The sequence below is a fragment of the Ceratotherium simum genome, chromosome 21 (genome assembly GCF_057802395.1).
Source record: "Ceratotherium simum simum isolate JZ-2026a chromosome 21, ASM5780239v1, whole genome shotgun sequence".
Taxonomy (NCBI): Eukaryota; Metazoa; Chordata; class Mammalia; order Perissodactyla; family Rhinocerotidae; genus Ceratotherium; species Ceratotherium simum.
Window position 1 is genome coordinate 21,886,935 of NC_141920.1, and position 17,276 is coordinate 21,904,210.

Sequence of the window (17,276 nt, forward strand, 5' to 3'; positions counted from 1 at the left end):
AAAACCAGGTCCAGATTTAGAATTCCTGGACTCTGTAGAGTTCCTTGCCAGAATGTGGCAGGGGGGCCTCCCTTCTCTTCCCACGCTGGGCTCTGTCTACACCATGAGGGCCTCACGCACACGTGTATGGAGATGGCAACCTGCACGTCCGAGTTCCTACACACCCTCTTCAGACAGCGCCCCCTGGTTACTGGCTAGGCCTGGCAGTGGTCCGAGCAGTGGCGAGCCCCATCCACAGGAGAGTGTACCTGGGGCGAGGTCCCACAGACCCCGGAAGCCTGGTCTAGAAGGAAGGCTCAGCCTCCAGACGGGCTCATCCCCTGCTGGGGGGGTGCGTCTGGAGGGAGCTTGAGCAGGCCCCTCTGGAGTGCGAGTCCAAGGCAGAGGCCCCTCTCGCTCAGGTCTAAGGGTAATATTGCTAAAACCAATTACTAGTGGGTATCTTTTCAGACCATTTTATATATAAAAAAATGAGATTCTAATTCCAAAATAAAAGTTTACTTTAAAAAGTAGATTCTGTATTTTCTGAGACTTGCCTTTTTTCTCCCATTGTATCTTTTAGATATTTCCATGTCAGCATACATAGATTTACTTTATTTTCTTTGTTACATGATATTATACAGTAGAAAGGTAAGGGGGAAAACAGGAATTATAAAAGCCTATTTAACACAATGCAACGTTAATCCGCTTGAAAATTAGGATGATCTGAAACCAAAATAAACTTAAAAAAATACAAATTACCAAAATTGACTTAAGAAGAAATAGAAAACCTAAACAGACTAATAACCATGGAAGTAGATGAGGAAGTTGTCTGAGAGAACTCCACAGTTTCTTTCAAATCTATGACAGGTAATTCCAGAGCTCTTCAAACTCTTCCAGAGTGTAAAGAAATAAGGAAAACTGCCCAGCTATTTTTATGAAGGGCACCAATATTGCTGTGGATTGAATTGTGTCCTCCTCCCAATTTCATATGTTAAAGCCCTAACACCCACTGTGATGGTATTGGGAGAGGGGCCCCTGGGAGGTGGTTAGATTTAGATGAGGTCATGGGGGTGGAGCCCTCATGATGGGATTAGTGCCCTTGTAAGAAGAGACACAGAGAGATCTCCCTTTCCCTCCTCCATGTTAAAACACAGCAAGACAACGGCCATCTGCAAGCCAGGAATTGGACCCTAGGGAGGAACTGAATTGTCTAGCACCTTGATCTTGGACTTCTCAGCCTCCGAAATTATGAAACATAAATTTCTGTTGTTTAAGCCACCCAGTCTGTGGTATTTTGTTATATGGCCCGAGCTGACTAAGACAAATAGCAAAACCTTACAAAGCAGCAGAAAGAAATTCATAGACTAATTTCATCTATGAATATTGAAGCAGAACTTCTCTATGAAAGATTAAGTATAATCCAGTAATATAGTTCAAGAATAACAAACTATAGCCAAATCGTGGGAGGTTGTCACACAGTAATCAGTCATGTCAGTCATATTTCTATATATTACCAATGAACAACTGGAACGGAAATTAAAAAGACAATGCCATTTATAATAGCTTTATAAAACGTAATGCTTAGGTATAAATCTAACCAAACATGTCCAGGATCTATATGATAAAACCTATGAAATGTTAAGAAATCAAAGAGTTAAATAAATGGAGAGACTGGCTGTGTTCATGGATTGGATGATTCAACATAACAAAGATGACATTTCTCCCCAAATTTATTTATAGATTTAACATAATTCCTATCAAAGTTCCAGCAAGATTTTGTGTGTGTGTGAGGAAGATCAGCCCTGAGCTAACGTCCATTGCCAATCCTCTTCTTTTTGCTGAGGAAGGTTGGCCCTGGGCTAACATCCGTGCCCATCTTCCTCTACTTTATATGGGACGCCGCCACAGCATGGCTTGACAAATGGTGCATTGGTGCGTGCCCGGGATCCGAACCTGTGAACCTCGGGCCGCCGAAGCAGAGCACACAAACTTAACTGCTATGCCACTGGGCCGGCCCCAGCGGGATTTTTTGTAGATACAAACAAGCCGATTTCAAAATGTATACATAAAGGCAAAGGAGCTAGAATAGTTAAAACACTTGAAAATGAAGATTAAGTTGGAAGAATCACAGTACAAGATTTTACTAGTTATTATATAGCTACAATAATCGAGACAGTGGAGTTGGTGTAGGGAGAGACACATAAATCAAGGGAAAAGAACAGAGTCCAGAAATAGACCCACATAAGTGACCAATTGATTCTTGACAAAGGTGCAAAAGCAACTCAACAGAGAAGGGATAGTCCTTTCAACAAATGATGAAGTATTGGCACAACTGGACTTACAAAGGCAAAAAAATGAACCTCGACCAAAACTGTACACTATATGCAAAAATTAACCGCAAATGAATCATAGATCTAAATACAAAATGCAAAACTACAAAACTTTTAGAAGAAAACATAGGAGAAAATCTTCATGACCTAGGGCTTTGCGAAGAGTTCTTAGACATTACACCAAAAGCACAAGCCATAAAGGAAAAATCATTGATAAATTGGACTTAATCAAAATTAAAAACTTTTGATCTGTGAAAGATCCTGCTAACAGAACAAAAAAACAAGCCACAATCTGGGAGACAATATTTGCAAATCACATATCTAACAAAACACTTGTATCCAGAATACATAAAGAACACTAAAATCAACATTCAGATGACAATCTAATTAGAAAATGTGTAAAAGACTTGAACAAACACTTCACCAAAGAAGATATAAAGACGGCAAATAAGCACATGAAAAGATGCTCAACATCATTAGCCATTAGGAATACGCAAATTAAAGCCAAAATGAGATAGCATTACACACCTATTAGGAGGGCTAAAATGAAAAATATAGCAACACAAGTGCTGGTGAGTATACCTTTTTGTATAGCCCTGACTCTTAGAACCATGGTAACATTTCACATACCCAATAAATGAATAAATGACCCAAACCAACCAGGATATGTGAGAGAAACCCCAAATAACATACAAAGAGTAGCAAATGAACCTGTGTTACATGTAAATAAGATAACCCCACTGAAGGGTATGGAGAATAAAAGAACTAACCTAAGTAACTTCGGAAAACCGTATTTTGACTGGATACTGTAAGACTACAGACAAAAAGAAGTGCACACAAATATTGTACTCTATTTAGTAAATATGTGTATACTAGGAGTGAACAACAGGAAATTTGTTGTGGATAATGAGAGCCAGGTTTCTCACTGTCAGAAAAAGAAATTAGAAACAAGGAAAGAGCTAGAATGAACCCTGTGTGGTGTTGGATTGGAATCAGAAATATAAGTATGAACCCAGGGTTTTTGATATGTTTACAGATGGATAAACATAGAAATAAGTATGGATGTGTGTATGCATGTGTTAGTCTACCCGTGCGTATCTCCGAATTCTCAGAAGGCAGTGACATCCCAGTAGCAAAGAGCACATCTAGACATCTAGTGCCCACATCTTGGTTTCTAAATACCACTTTCCTATTTTAAAAAAATGTAGAGTTCCTTGGAGAAATGGTTGATTTCCGAGCTCGGGCAGGGAATGTGCAACGTGAGCCTGGCACATATTTTGGTGCTAGACGGTAAGAAGGTGCTCAGAAAATGATGCGGCCATAATGAAGGACACAAGAGCCAACCTGAAGTCATTCCTAGTGGCTCAAAGCTGTGACTATTTGAGCAACAAAATAAAGATTGGATTATAACCCTGTTCTACCTTCTCCCATAACCATTATCATCTCTTAACCTGCTGTATAATTGACTTATCATGTTTTTGTTTATTGCCTCTCTCTCTTCGCTAGAATATAAGCTTTACAGAAGTGGGGATTTAGGGTCTATCTTGTTTACTGATATATACCATGAGAGCACCTGGCATATAGTGCAGACTCAGTAGATACTTGTGGAATGAGTGAATTTTCTCTCTTCCCTCTCTTGGCATATAGATTGGGGAAACTGAATGTTCTAATGGAAACAAAAAGAATTTTGCCAAATAATTGAACAGTGAACATCAGCAGCCACGACCATCTGGTTCTCTGCCTCAGCACGTCTGAGACTCACACAGGTGGGCAGGGATGGTCTTGAGGGAGCTGGGCAGACTGGGACACGCCCCCAAGAAAAGAACATGGCAACTTGGGAGCCCATCTACCCAGGGAACACTTTGGAAGATTTTCCCCTCAAAAGGATACTTGGAACAGCTGTGGTTATTTTGCAAACTAGTGAGAAGCTGACTTTTGTGTGGCTAATTTAAAGCCCATCGGCATCTTTATCCCAACTGAAATCTTCCCACTCTTCTGAGGTTGTCATTAGGTGCCAGTTTTATGGATAAAGAAAAGGAAGCATGGAGAAGGAAAGTGTATTAGTTTGCTAGGGCTGCCGTAATAAAGTACCACAAACTGCGTGGCTTAAAACAACAGAAATTTATTGTTTCATAGTTCTGGAGGCCAGAGGTCTGAAATCAAGGCATCCACAGGGCCATGCTCCCTCTGAGACTCTAGGTAGAATCCTTCCTTGCCTCTTCCTAGCTTTTAGTAGCCTTGAATGTTCCTTGGTTTGGAACTCCATCAGTCCAATCTCTGCCTCCATCATCATATGGGTGTCTTAAATCATCTTGCCTCTGTGTATGTCTGTCTGTGTCCAGATTTCTCCTTTCTATAATGACACCAGTCATATTGGATTAGGGCCCATTCTAGAACCTCCTTTTAACTTGATTACCTCTATCAAGACCCTATGTCCACATAAGGTTATATTTTGAGGTACTAGGGGTTAAGACTTCAGCATATTTTTTGGGCGAGACACAATTCAACTTATAACAGTAAGTAACTCGAAATCATGGAATGTTAGAGCTAAAAGGGACTTTTCCTGTTGGAGTTACCCCACTCTATACCCCCTCTCTGCATGACCTTACCCATGCCCAGGCTCTTCTGAAATGGGAAGTTGTCACGGAAATTCACCAAAATATTAACTATGAAAAAGGCCATTTCAGCTCACCAGGCCTCCTATCCCTGCAGCCCTGATCACCCTCCAAAATGTAGGCCCTTTGGGTCCTCTCTCTCCTGACTTAACATTTCATGGTTCAGCTACTTCCTGAGTACCCTCTGGAGCCCCACTAGACAGCTGAGAACCATCAGAAGGAGTGAGAACAGGGTGAGATATCCTTCAGGGAGCTCTGTGATCTGAACAGGAATGATATGAAAGTGAAACTCAGGGCAACTGAGCATGTACAGCACAGGCAGAGGCAAAGATAAGAGATAATTAACCACTGACTATAAATTGGAGGAGCTGTGTGATAAGGGCCTGGGGCAGCCCATAACTGGGGAAAAGATTGGAGTATTAGGTTAAGCGACAAGAGACTTCCAATCAAATCACCAGATGCATATTAAGTGTCTGCTTCAGTACAGCAATGAGCCATGGGTGATACAAAGATATATAATATCTGTTTCCTGCCCTCAAGGAAATTATAATCTACTTAGCGAGGTTAGACGTAAAACTCAGCAGAAATTGGATAACAAAATATTTAAATAGCAGTTCACAATACCACATGGTCAGTTGTCAAATGAACTGTAGAGCTGGTAACAAGGGTTTAGAATTCTGAACCAGTAGAGATTTTTGGTTATTTACAGTCTAGATAGGCGCATATTTTGTTGCTGGGGGAGAGTAAGGGTTAACTGAGCAGGGCAAATCCATGAAACTAAGAGTTTGGTTTTTTACAGAGATCAACAAAATTGACAAACCTTTAGCTAGACTAAGAAAAAACGATAAGACTCAAAATCAGAAATGAAAGGGAGGCGTTACAACTGATGACACAGAAATTAAAAGGATTATAAGAGACTACTATGAACAGTTATATGCCAACAAATTGGATAAGCTAGAAGAAATGGATACATCCCTAGAAACATGCAGCCTACCAAGATCGAATCATGAAGAAATAGAAAATTTGAGTAGATCTATAACTAGTAAGGAGATTGAATCAGTAATCAAAAATATCTCAACAAGGAAAAGCCCAGGACCACATGGCTTCACTGAGAATTCTACCAAACATTTAAAGAATTAATGCCACTCCTTTTAAAATTCTTCCAAAATATTGAAGAGGAGGAAACACTTCCAAGCTCATTTTATGAGGCCGGTGTTATCCTGATGCCGAAGCCAGACAAAGACAGTACAAGAAAGGAAACCTAGGGGCCAGCCCAGTGGCGTAATGGTTAAGTTCATGTGCTGCGCATCGGCCGCCCGGGCTTTGAGGGTTCAGATCCTGGGCATGGACCTACACACCACTTATCAAGGCCATGCTGTGGCAGGCGTCCCATATAAAGTGGAGGAAGATGGGCACAGATGTTAGCCCGGGGCCAGTCTTCCTCAGCAAAAAAGAGGAGGATTGGCAACAGGTGTTAGCTCAGGGCTAATCTTTCTCACAAAAATAAAAAAAAAGAAAAGAAAACTAAAGGCCAATATCTCTGGTGACTATAGATGCAAAAATCCTCAACAAAATACTAGCAAATTGAATTCTACAGCATATTAAAATGATCATACACCACGACCAAGTGGTATTTACCCCATTTGATAAATGGGATAATGGTTCAACACATGCAAATCAGACACAACTTTAACAGAATGAAGGGTAAAAATCACATAATCTTCTCAACAGATACAGAAAAAGCATTTGAAGAAACTCAACACCCTTTCATGATGAAAACACTCAACAAACTAGGAATAGAAGGACACTAGCTTAACATAATAAAGTTCACATATGAAAAGCCCACAGCTTCCATCATACTCAATGGTGAAAGACTGAAAGCTTTTCCTCTAAGATCAGGAACAAAGCACGGCTGCCACTTCTATCACCATTTTATTCAACATAGAACTGGAAGTCCTAGCTGGAGCAATTAGATGAGAAAAAGAAATAAAAGGCATCCAAACCGGAAAGGAAGAAGTAACATTACCTCTGTTCACAGAGGACATGATCTTATATACAGAAAACCCTAAAGAGTCCACAAAAAAACTGTTATAACTAATAAATGAATTCAGCCAAGTTGCAGAATACAAAATCAAAATATAAAAATCAGTCACACTTCTATATGCTAAAAATGAACAATGTGAAAAGGAAATTAAGAAAACAATTCCAGGAGCTGGCCCCGTGGCATAGTGGTTGAGTTCAGCATGCTCTGCTTTGGTGGCCCGGGTTCGAGGGTTTGGATCCTGGGCATGGACCACACCACTCATCAGCCATGCTGTGGTGGTGACCCACATATAAATAGAGGAAGATTTGCACAGATGTTAGCTCAGGGCTAATCTTCCTCAAGCAAAAAAAGAGGAGGACTGGCAACAGATATTAGCTCAGGGTGAATCTTCCTCAGAAAAAAAAAGAAAGAAAACAATCCCATTTACAATATTATCAAAAAGAATGAACTACTTAAGAATAAACTTAACCAAGGAGGTAGAAGACTGTACTGAAAACCAGCAAACACTGCTGAAAGAAATTAAGGAAGACACAGATAAATGGAAAGATATCCCATGTTCATGGGTTGGAAGAGTTAATATTGTTAAAATGTCCATACTACCCAAAGCAATCTACAGACTCATTGCAATCCTCATCAAAATAACAATGGCATTTTTTGCAGAAAAAAAAAATCCTATAATTCATATGGAACCACAAAGGATCCCAAATACCCAAAAACAATCTTAGGAAAGAAAATAAAGCTGGAGGCCTCATGCTTCCTGACTTCAAAACACATTACAAAGCTACAGTAATGAAAAAGTATGGTATAGTATAAAGACAGATATATAGACCAATGGAAGATAATAGAGAGCTCAGAAATAAACCTACATATATGTGGTCAAATGATCTTCAACAGGGTGCCAAGGCTACACCCTTGTACAGTATAGTATAGTATACTATATAATGGGGAAAGTATAGTATCTTTAACAAACGGTGCTGGGAAAACTGGATATCCACATGCAAAAGAATGAAATTTGACTCTTTATCTTACACCATACACAAAAATCAATTCAAAATGGATTAGACTTAAATGTAAGACCTGAAACTATAAAATTCCTAGAAGAAAGCATAGAGGAAAACTTCATAACATTGGTCTTAGCAATGACTTCTTGGATGTGACACCAAAAGCATAGGCAACAAAAGCAAAAATAGACTACATCAGACTAAAAAGCTTCTGCACAACAAAGGAAACAATCAACAGAGTGAAAAGGCAACCTATGGGATGGGAGAAAATTTTTGCAAACTATTTATTGGATAAGGAGTTAATATCCAAAATATATAAGGAAATCCTACAACTCAATAGCAAAACCCCAAATAACCCAATTGAAAAATGGGCAAAGACTTGAATAGACACTCCAAAGAGATATACAGATGGTCAACAGGTATATGAAAAGATGCTCAATATCATTAATCATCTGGGAAATGAAAATGAAGACCACAATGAGATATCACCTCACACTTGTTAGGGTGGCCATTATTAAAAAAAAAACAACAAAAACAAAACAGAAAATAACAAGTGTTGGCAAGGATATAGAGAACTTGGACCCCTGGTGCACTGTTGGTGGGAATGTAAAATGGTGCAGCTGTTACAGAAAACAGTATGGAGTTTCCTCAAAAAATTAAAAATAGAATTACCATAGGATCCAGCAATCTCCTCTCTGGGTACTTATCCAAAAGAATGGAAAACAGGATCTTGAAGGGATATTTATTTATTTATTTATTTATTTTTTAAAAAGATTTTATTTATTTATTTTCCCCCAAAGCCCCAGTACATAGTTGTATGTCATAGCTGCACATCCTTTTATTTGCTGTATGTGGGACGTGGCCTCAGCATGGCCAGAGAAGCGGTGTGTCGGTGCGCGCCTAGGATCCAAACCCGGGCCGCCAGCAGCGAAGCGCACGCACTTAACCGCTAAGCCACGAGGCCGGCCCTCAAAGGGATATTTAGATTCTCATGTTCACTGCAGCATTATTCACAATTGCCAAGAGTTGGAAACTACCTAAATGTCCACTGATGGATGAATGGATAAAGAAAATGTAGTATAGATACAATGGAATATTATTCAACCTTAAAAAAGAAGGAAATCCTGCCATATGCTACAACAAGGATGAACCCTGAGGACGTTATGCTAGGTGAAATAAGCCAGTCACAGAAGGACAAATACTGCATGATTCCACTTATTTGAGGTATCTAAATAACTTGAGGTATGAGTCAAACTCACAGAAGCAGAAAGTAGAATGGTGGTTGCTGGGGGCTGATGGGGAGGAGGAAATGGGGAGTTACAGTTCACAGGGCATAGAGTTTTAGTCATGTAAGATGAAAAAGTTCTAGAGATCTGCTGTACAACAATGTGCACATAGTTAATACTGTACTGTGCACTTGAAAACTTGTTAAGAGGGTAGATTTCAAGTTATATGATTTTTTTGCCACAATAAAATTTTTTTTAGGAGGTTAGTTAAAATAAATATCATTATTTAAAAACAAACACACAGAAAAACGACTGAGCAGGGCCATTAAGGAAGGCTCTGGGCAGGAACCGGGGAGAATCCTGTTGTCCCAGAAGTACGTTAGCAATAATAATAGCTCCCATTTATTGGGCACTTATTACAGACTCAGCAATTTACATACTTGTACTTATCTCATTTAAGTCTTTCAACAGTCTCATGGGTTGCTATTGTCACCTTCTGCATCAATTAAAACCAACTCTAGCTTCTGCAATAGATAAATGCCCAAATCTCGGTGTTAAACATGAAAGAGTTCTATTTCTGCTCTTGTAAAATCCAAATGATGGTTGGGGGTGGGAGGAGCTCTGCTCTGTACCATTGTTCGGGAGCCCAGGCTCCTGGAGACTCTGCCGTCTTCAACACCTTTATCTCAAGTCACCTTAGGTGTCAATATCTAGCTGGCGGGGGGGGGGGGGAGAGAGAAAGAGAAGTGAGAATCATGCAGGTGGTGTTTATGAGCTACATGCAGAGTAGCACACATCACTTCTGCCCACATTCCATTTGCCCAGACTCAGCCACATGGCCACACCTAACTGCAAGGGAGGCTGGGAAATGTGCTGTGTGCCCAGGAAGAAAGAAGAAAGGTTTTGTGGATAGCTATCTAGTCAGACTCTTCCACATCTGCCTCTTTTTCAGATGAGGAAACTTGGGCTCAGAGAGGTCCAGGGTCAAATAGTGAGTAAAGAGAAGAGACACCATCTATATATAGTTGACAGAGGGAAAACCGAATGTGCGAATATAGTACCTAAGATTATACACTTACCAGCAGAGACACAAAACACATTGAGTTATATAACTATTTTGAGTGAGAGAAGGTAAATGGAGTAGGTTAATGAGCTTAATCCTCAAGAACTCAGTAACTTTGTTCAAAACTGGTAAATTAAAAAAAAGGAAATAGGAACATTACTTGATATTCGGAGGTATCTATCAAAAGAATTAAAAACAGAAACATTTAAGGACTTAAAAATTGCTCTCTCTGAGACCATTGCTTTTAAAGCATGTGGCTAAATTACTTTGATTTACATCTTTAAATTTTTCTTTTTAAAAAGTAATGTTTGCTTCTGTAAAAAAATCCAAACAGTACAAAATGGCACAGGAAGGAAAATAAAAACTTCCCAACTTGACAAACCCTTCATTTCCACATTTCCACTCTCCAGAGGTAACCTCTGTTTCCAGTATCTTGTGTAACCTTCTAGAAATTTCCTGTATACATATAAGCATGCATGTGTGCGTCTATATCATTTTAAATAGAAGGAGATAATACTGTACCTTCTGTTCTATAGCTTACTCTTTCCACTTAATAATGCCTTGACATCTTTTCACGTCTGCACATATAGTCAGTCTTCTTAATGACTGCATAGTATTCTTTTGCATGGATACACCATAATTTATTTATCAGTCCTTATCAAGGGCCACACGGGTTGCTTTCAGTTTTTGTTTTGTTATTGTTTTGCTATTACAAACAATGCCACAATAAACAGCCTATACAAGGTGCACATCCTGGTATATTAGATGAATAAACCTGGAAAAATGGAACTTTGCTTATTGGGACCCTGAATAATTGAAGACACTATAAGAAGCCTCTTAAATACAGATAGACTTATCCTATGTATACTTCTCTGAAGTAAAGCCTATAGGCAGAAAAGTGTACAAGTGTACAGATGGATGGATGCTCACAAAATGAATGCACCCATGTAACCAGCACGTGGATCAAGAAGCAAACGTTATCAAAACCACAGGAGACCCTCGTGCCCTTTCCCAGTTACTCCTCCTCCCTGGCAGCATGAGCACTCTCCTGACTTCTACTTCCATGAAATAGTTTTGCCTTTTTTTTTTTTTTATGAGGAAGATTGTCTCTGAGCTAACATCTGTGCCAATCTTCCCCTATTTTGTATGTGGGACGCTGCCACATGTGGCTTGATGAGTGGTGCATCGGTCCACACCTGGGCTTCGAACCTGTGCACCCCGGGCTGCTGCAGCAGACCAAATGAACTTAACCGCTACGCCACTGGGCCGGCCCCAAGTTTTGCTTATTTTTGAACTCGGTATCAATCGAATTATACCTTTTGCATCAGGTTCCTTTAACTCAGCGTTCTGCTTGAGGGATTCATCTATGTTATTGCGTGCATTGAAGTTCATTTGTGCTCCTTGCTGTCCAATATTCCATTGTGTGGATATTCCACAATTTACCCTGATGGACTACCAGTGAGCATCTGGGTTATCTTCAGTTGGGAGTTACCATGAAGAGTGCTTTATGAACACACCAGGATTTGTCTTGTGTTGAACCAGTGTAGGCATTTCAGGTGGGCGTATACTGAGGAGTGGAATTGCTGAGTCATGGGGCACACGCATGTTCAGTGTTAGCAAATCCTTCCAATGGTTCTATCAATTTACACTCCCACCAGCAGTGGACAAGTGTTCCAGTTACTCCACATTCTTGCTAACACATGGATTTTGTCTGTGTTTTTCATTTTAGCCATTTTATATTGACTCTTAAAATTGATTCTGCATGGGGGCAGTTCTTAGGGGACCACTCTTGATTGAACCACAGGTCCCAGAAAGCTAGCTGGGGTGGAGGGGTCGGGCTGAGGGAAAGCTGGACTTGATTGGGTCTGGGGGATGCAGGCGATGGCTCTGGGCCTACCCCTGCACCCCAGGATGAGACGGTAGTGGTGAGAGCATCCTTTTAAAATCAGCCTACCTGTCCCTGGGGTTTTGCTGAGGTGTCTTGAGATGGCTTGAGGCGGGAGGAAAGCCCTCTTTAAGGGAAGCAGGGAATCCACCTCTGGATTCTTTAGTGGCCCCAGGTGGGAAATCGTTTTCTTCTGGCCCATAAAGCAGCCGTCTGGTCTGCTGTGTTTTACTACCAGCCTTCCTCTGCGGGCTGGGAGAAGCAGGCCCGGGTGGCTGTGCTGTGGGGGAATTTATGTACCAGACTCGGGGGAAATCCTCAGGATGTCTTTACAGATTCCTTTGTCACATGAGCCAGGTGCAGCCCCCAAATCCAGTCAGCCTGAGGGGAATGTCGAGCCTGTGGTTAGGGGACAGGTCAAATCTCAGAAGAGAGGGCTGGAACGAAGACATGGACATGGGGGTCGTTGCAACCACTGATGGTCTTCCAAGCTTGGGGGCTGAAACCCCCTTTCTGCTTATCCCAACCAGAGTGGATTCTGAAGTTTGCTGTTAGGAAGCCTGAACGATACAGGGCGTGTAGTGCCAGCAAGAGCAGAGCGGAGGATAAGTCAGCTGGGGCAGGAGGTGACTGGCCCTACAGGCCTGGCCAGACCACAGAGAACACACATCAAGTGTCATCGGCCTCATGCTCAGTGTCTGAGGCCAGCAGTATGTCTCGTGACTGAAGGAGCCGGAGAACAGAAGACCCCTTGTGAAGTTAGAGGTAGCACGGTCCACAAGACCACCCTCACTTCTGACACCAATTGCAAGTGTGAGGGTCCCCAAGACTACCCATAAGTTCTATAACTTGCTAGAAGGACTCACGGAACTCACGGAAAGATGTTATACTCATGGTTAGTTTGTTAAAGGGAAAGGATACCAATTAAAATCAGCCAAGGGAAGAGGTGCACAGGGCAGAGGCCAGAAAAGTTCCAAACACAGAGCTTCCAGTTCACCTCTCCCTGTGGGTTTGTGGACGGCCTTACTTTCCGCACAACAATGTGTGACAATATGACAGAGTGTTCCAACTCGGAAAGCTCACTCAAGGCTTGAAGCCCAGCGTCTTTACTGGGGCTCCACCTACAGGCACGGTTGACCACCCATGTGGGTGAACACTGACTCCAGCCCTTCGGAGGTCCAGATGATCCCATGTGACCCAAAGCCCCACCACGGATCACACTGCTAGGCTGTCTGGCACGGTCCAATGCCCCCAGGGAGACAAAGACACTCTTATCAAGCAGGAGTTCCCAAGGGCTCAGAGATTAGCTCTCAGGGGCTGAGGGCAAAGACCAGACCTCTCTGTGAGCAAGGTTGGATTCTTTCCTACACAATCCAACAAGGTTGGATTCTTTCCCCACTCCGCTGCCTGATCCCATGTGAACCCTCTCCCCTATATACTCAGGCACCACCTCAGGAGAAGGGGAGCGCGTGAAAGAGGAGAGACTGTGAGCTAGTACCCAATTGCTAAGATCACCAAATAGTCTCTGTAAATTATTGGATTCTATTTCTGGACATTTGTTCTACGGATGTACCTGCACGTATACGTGTATGGTTGTATGAATAAGAAATGATGTATGGATAAAGTTATTCACTGAAGCACTGTTGATTGTCAAGAGCTGAGCTGAGCTGGAGAGAGAGCTGAGCTGCCAGGTGCTGTAGTAGCTGATTAAAGCAAGAACAAGCAGGGGCCGGCCCGGTGGCGCAGCGGTTAAGTGCACACGCTCCGCTTCAGTGGCCCGGGGTTTGCAGGTTCTGATCCTGGGTGCGCACCGACGCACTGCTTCTCAGGCCATGCTGTGGCGGCGTCCCATATAAAGTGGAGGAAGATGGGCATGGATGTTAGCCCAGGGCTGGTCTTCCTCAGCGAAAAGAGGAGGATTGGCAGATGTTAGCTCAGGGCTGATCTTCCTCACAAAAAAATAAAAATCGACAACAAGCTAAACTTAAAGTAACACTGAAGACTTTGTCACTCACTCCGTAGGATCAGCAAGGAAGGGGCTCCAACTCACACCCCGCCCGCGCCTGCCGTTCCGTTTCACTCCGTGGAACTGTGTGACACTGGTGGATCAAGTGGATGGGTGCAGACGTGGGGGTCGTCTCATTGTTGAGGGAGCCCCAAACAGAAGCCTCTGGCAGTTTTATGGACCCTGGGGCCGAGGAGAGGGAGAGGGGAAAGAGCTGGGAGTGAAAAAGTACTGAGTACTCAGTCATGGTGGGGAAAAATGTCTTCAAGCTTTCCCCTTCTCTCCCTGATAGAGTCCTTGGCAGAGGCACCTGAAGAAGACCTCTGCTGAAGGCCTCAGATAGAGACCTAGAAATGAAGGCGCCTGGGCTAGGACTGCAAATATGCAAAGAGCATGACCCCAAGGGGCTGGAGTCCTTGGCTGCAACTTCCTTCAGAGATTGCAAGGCACTGGCTGCACACCAAGACTGGTCAGGAGGGCAGCTTTCCTCCATGAGGCCTGTCAGAAAAGCCTTTGTAATTGCCTGTGGTCTGACCTCAGGAATCACACATAAGTTTTTGGTTAAAATGCTGGACTTTGGTTAAAATGAGGAGCCAGACTCCTCATTTATAAAAGCAAAGTATTGGAAATAACCTAAGGACCCATCCGTAGGGGATTGGTTAAATTGTGGTACATCCCCACCAGGAAATCCTATGCATCTTTAAGAAAGAGGAAGCTGTCTTGTACATACACAAGTGTGGAACTCTGTGTAGCCGTAAGGAGGGGTCGTGGGAAAGTCAGTGAAGAGCAGAGGGGGAGAAACAGGCTGTGGTCAAGAGGAGGGTCTCCAGGGTGGTGTCTTAGTTTGGTGTGAGGATGAGGTCTATGGTGCAATGAGACTGTGGTCTCTTGATGGTTCTTTGACAGCCCAGAGTTCTGATTGTTAATGTCAGAATGTCCTATCCCGAGGCCAGTCCTTCTATACAGGTCTGAGCTCTCCAGGACACTCACATGTCTACAGTCAGATTTCAGGGTGTCAGAACTTGCTATGAGACCCCAGGGCCAGTGTGGTTGTCCTGGACCTATCCCACCAAGACATGATGACAACCTAACTTGAGGCTGTGTTACAAAGTGAATGTGTTTACTCTCCCTGGGTAAGAATGGCGTTTTCTTGCTTTGTGAATGACAAATATTTTGTTCTTTCACAAATAACTGTTTTTTTCATTGTGCCATAGCAAACCTGGTTGCCCCATACTCATCAAAGGCTTGCCTGGGGCTTCCCTGAGTGTTTTCTTGTAGCCATCCCCAGGGAATGTTCTGGAATGTCCTAGAATGTTCTGGAATGCTAGTTTCTTAAAAATATGCAGAGGTACAACCCACAACTTTTCCAGGCAACGTGGCAGACAGTTTTATAGCACGTCTAGAAATTTAAGCTGGTGAGCTCCTACCCCATTGTAGGGCCATGTGTAGGCCATGTCAGTGCCCCGCCCATCTTACCACGTCAGTGCACACCAACCTGATTTCTACTTGCTAGCACTTGTGTTTCTTTGCCTGAGAGATTTCTATGGTTGCTAGAGCCTGCTCTGCCCCCACCAGAAGAAACAGAGCGTTAATGTCCCCCAGGAGCTCCCCTCAACCAGTGACTGACGGGAGATGGTGTATAAATATCCAGCTCCCTTGGCCCTTGGATGGATATTCTGAAAAGCGGTCTACACTGGCTCCCAGAGTTTCCCCAGTGGGATTAGGTTCCATTCGCCTATGGTGGTAACTGGTTTGGTCATGCACCCTTATAGGCTGCCTTCCATTCCTCTTCTCACTTTCTCTCCTCTATGGGTAGTTCCTGGAATCTTCTTCCAGATAAACTACTTGTATTGACCTTCTTGTCTCAGGGTCTGCTTCTGGGGAGCCCAAAGTAAGGCAGGTGGTAATCGCATCAGCCCTTTACCAGAACCTAGTTATGCTCTGGGCACCCCCAGAAACTTGACGTGAACCCATCAAGTCCCTGGTTACCCTGCAAGGAGGGATTCCCAGCCCCATTTGACAGGTGAGGACACTGAGGCTTAAAGAGGCCTTGCCCAGAGGCATAAAGCAAGTAAGTTGGAGTCAAGACTGTCTCTTTCCACCACACTCGAGGCAACACTCCTAAATCAGAGACCAGAACTGGGTTTGTGCTGCCTCTACTTCCCCGTGCTGAGCAGCCCAGGGCCTGCCCACAGGAGATCAGGGTCAGTAAGCAAGACCCGGCCAATAAATATCGAATCCCCACTACGGCTAAATGAATCCGTTTACGTGGATCACCTAATATCATCATCATTATTATTAATTAATATATCATTAATTCATTATTATCATCTTTATTGTATAGAAGAGGACCCCAAGGGGCAAAGGGACCCGCCCAAGGCTACATGGCTAGTATTGGACGGAGCCTGAGCCCTTCACCACCCACCACAGGGATGGATGATGGACAAGAGGGAAGCGGAGGGAGGACATGAAGCCATGGCTTACCCTGCCACCAGCTGGGTGACAGCACATCGTCCCATCTTGGAACGCATCTCTGTCACACACAGGGTAAAAGGGTCTATTCCCTGTGAATTATCTGCTAGCCGGCAGCTCCATCTATCTGCTTATTAACGCAATAAAAAAAAATCAATCGAGCCTTCTGATTCCCAGTCCCCGGGGCCCAAATACATGACTTGGAAATGACTCTTTAGTAAGTCTGATCAAAGGCTGGTTGTTCAGTAATTAGAAATCACGGCCTCTTCCTCCAGGCTGGGGGGTCATAAACAACCATTAGACGGGCTTTTTATTTGGGACGGACCAGAAACCTAGACGGGTCCATTTCCTCCTAATTTACACCCGGTGCAATGGGGAAAGCAGCAGGAGGCTGAGTTTTCGCTCTGGGAGATCCACTGGCTCCTGTGTCTGCAGCAGGCAAGAAGTGAGGGAGGGGGTGCATACTGAAGCGAGCCCACGAACTGAGATGGACAGGCGCCTTAGAGAGCGGGCATCAGCACCAGATCCAGGGCTGAGCGAGGAGCAGAATCCCTTGTCCTCCCTTTGGGGAATGTGGTCAGAGTTGAGCCTTGGAGACCATAGATGGGACTGACCATCGAAAGACCCCTCAGGCAAAAGAGGGTGGGCAGTAG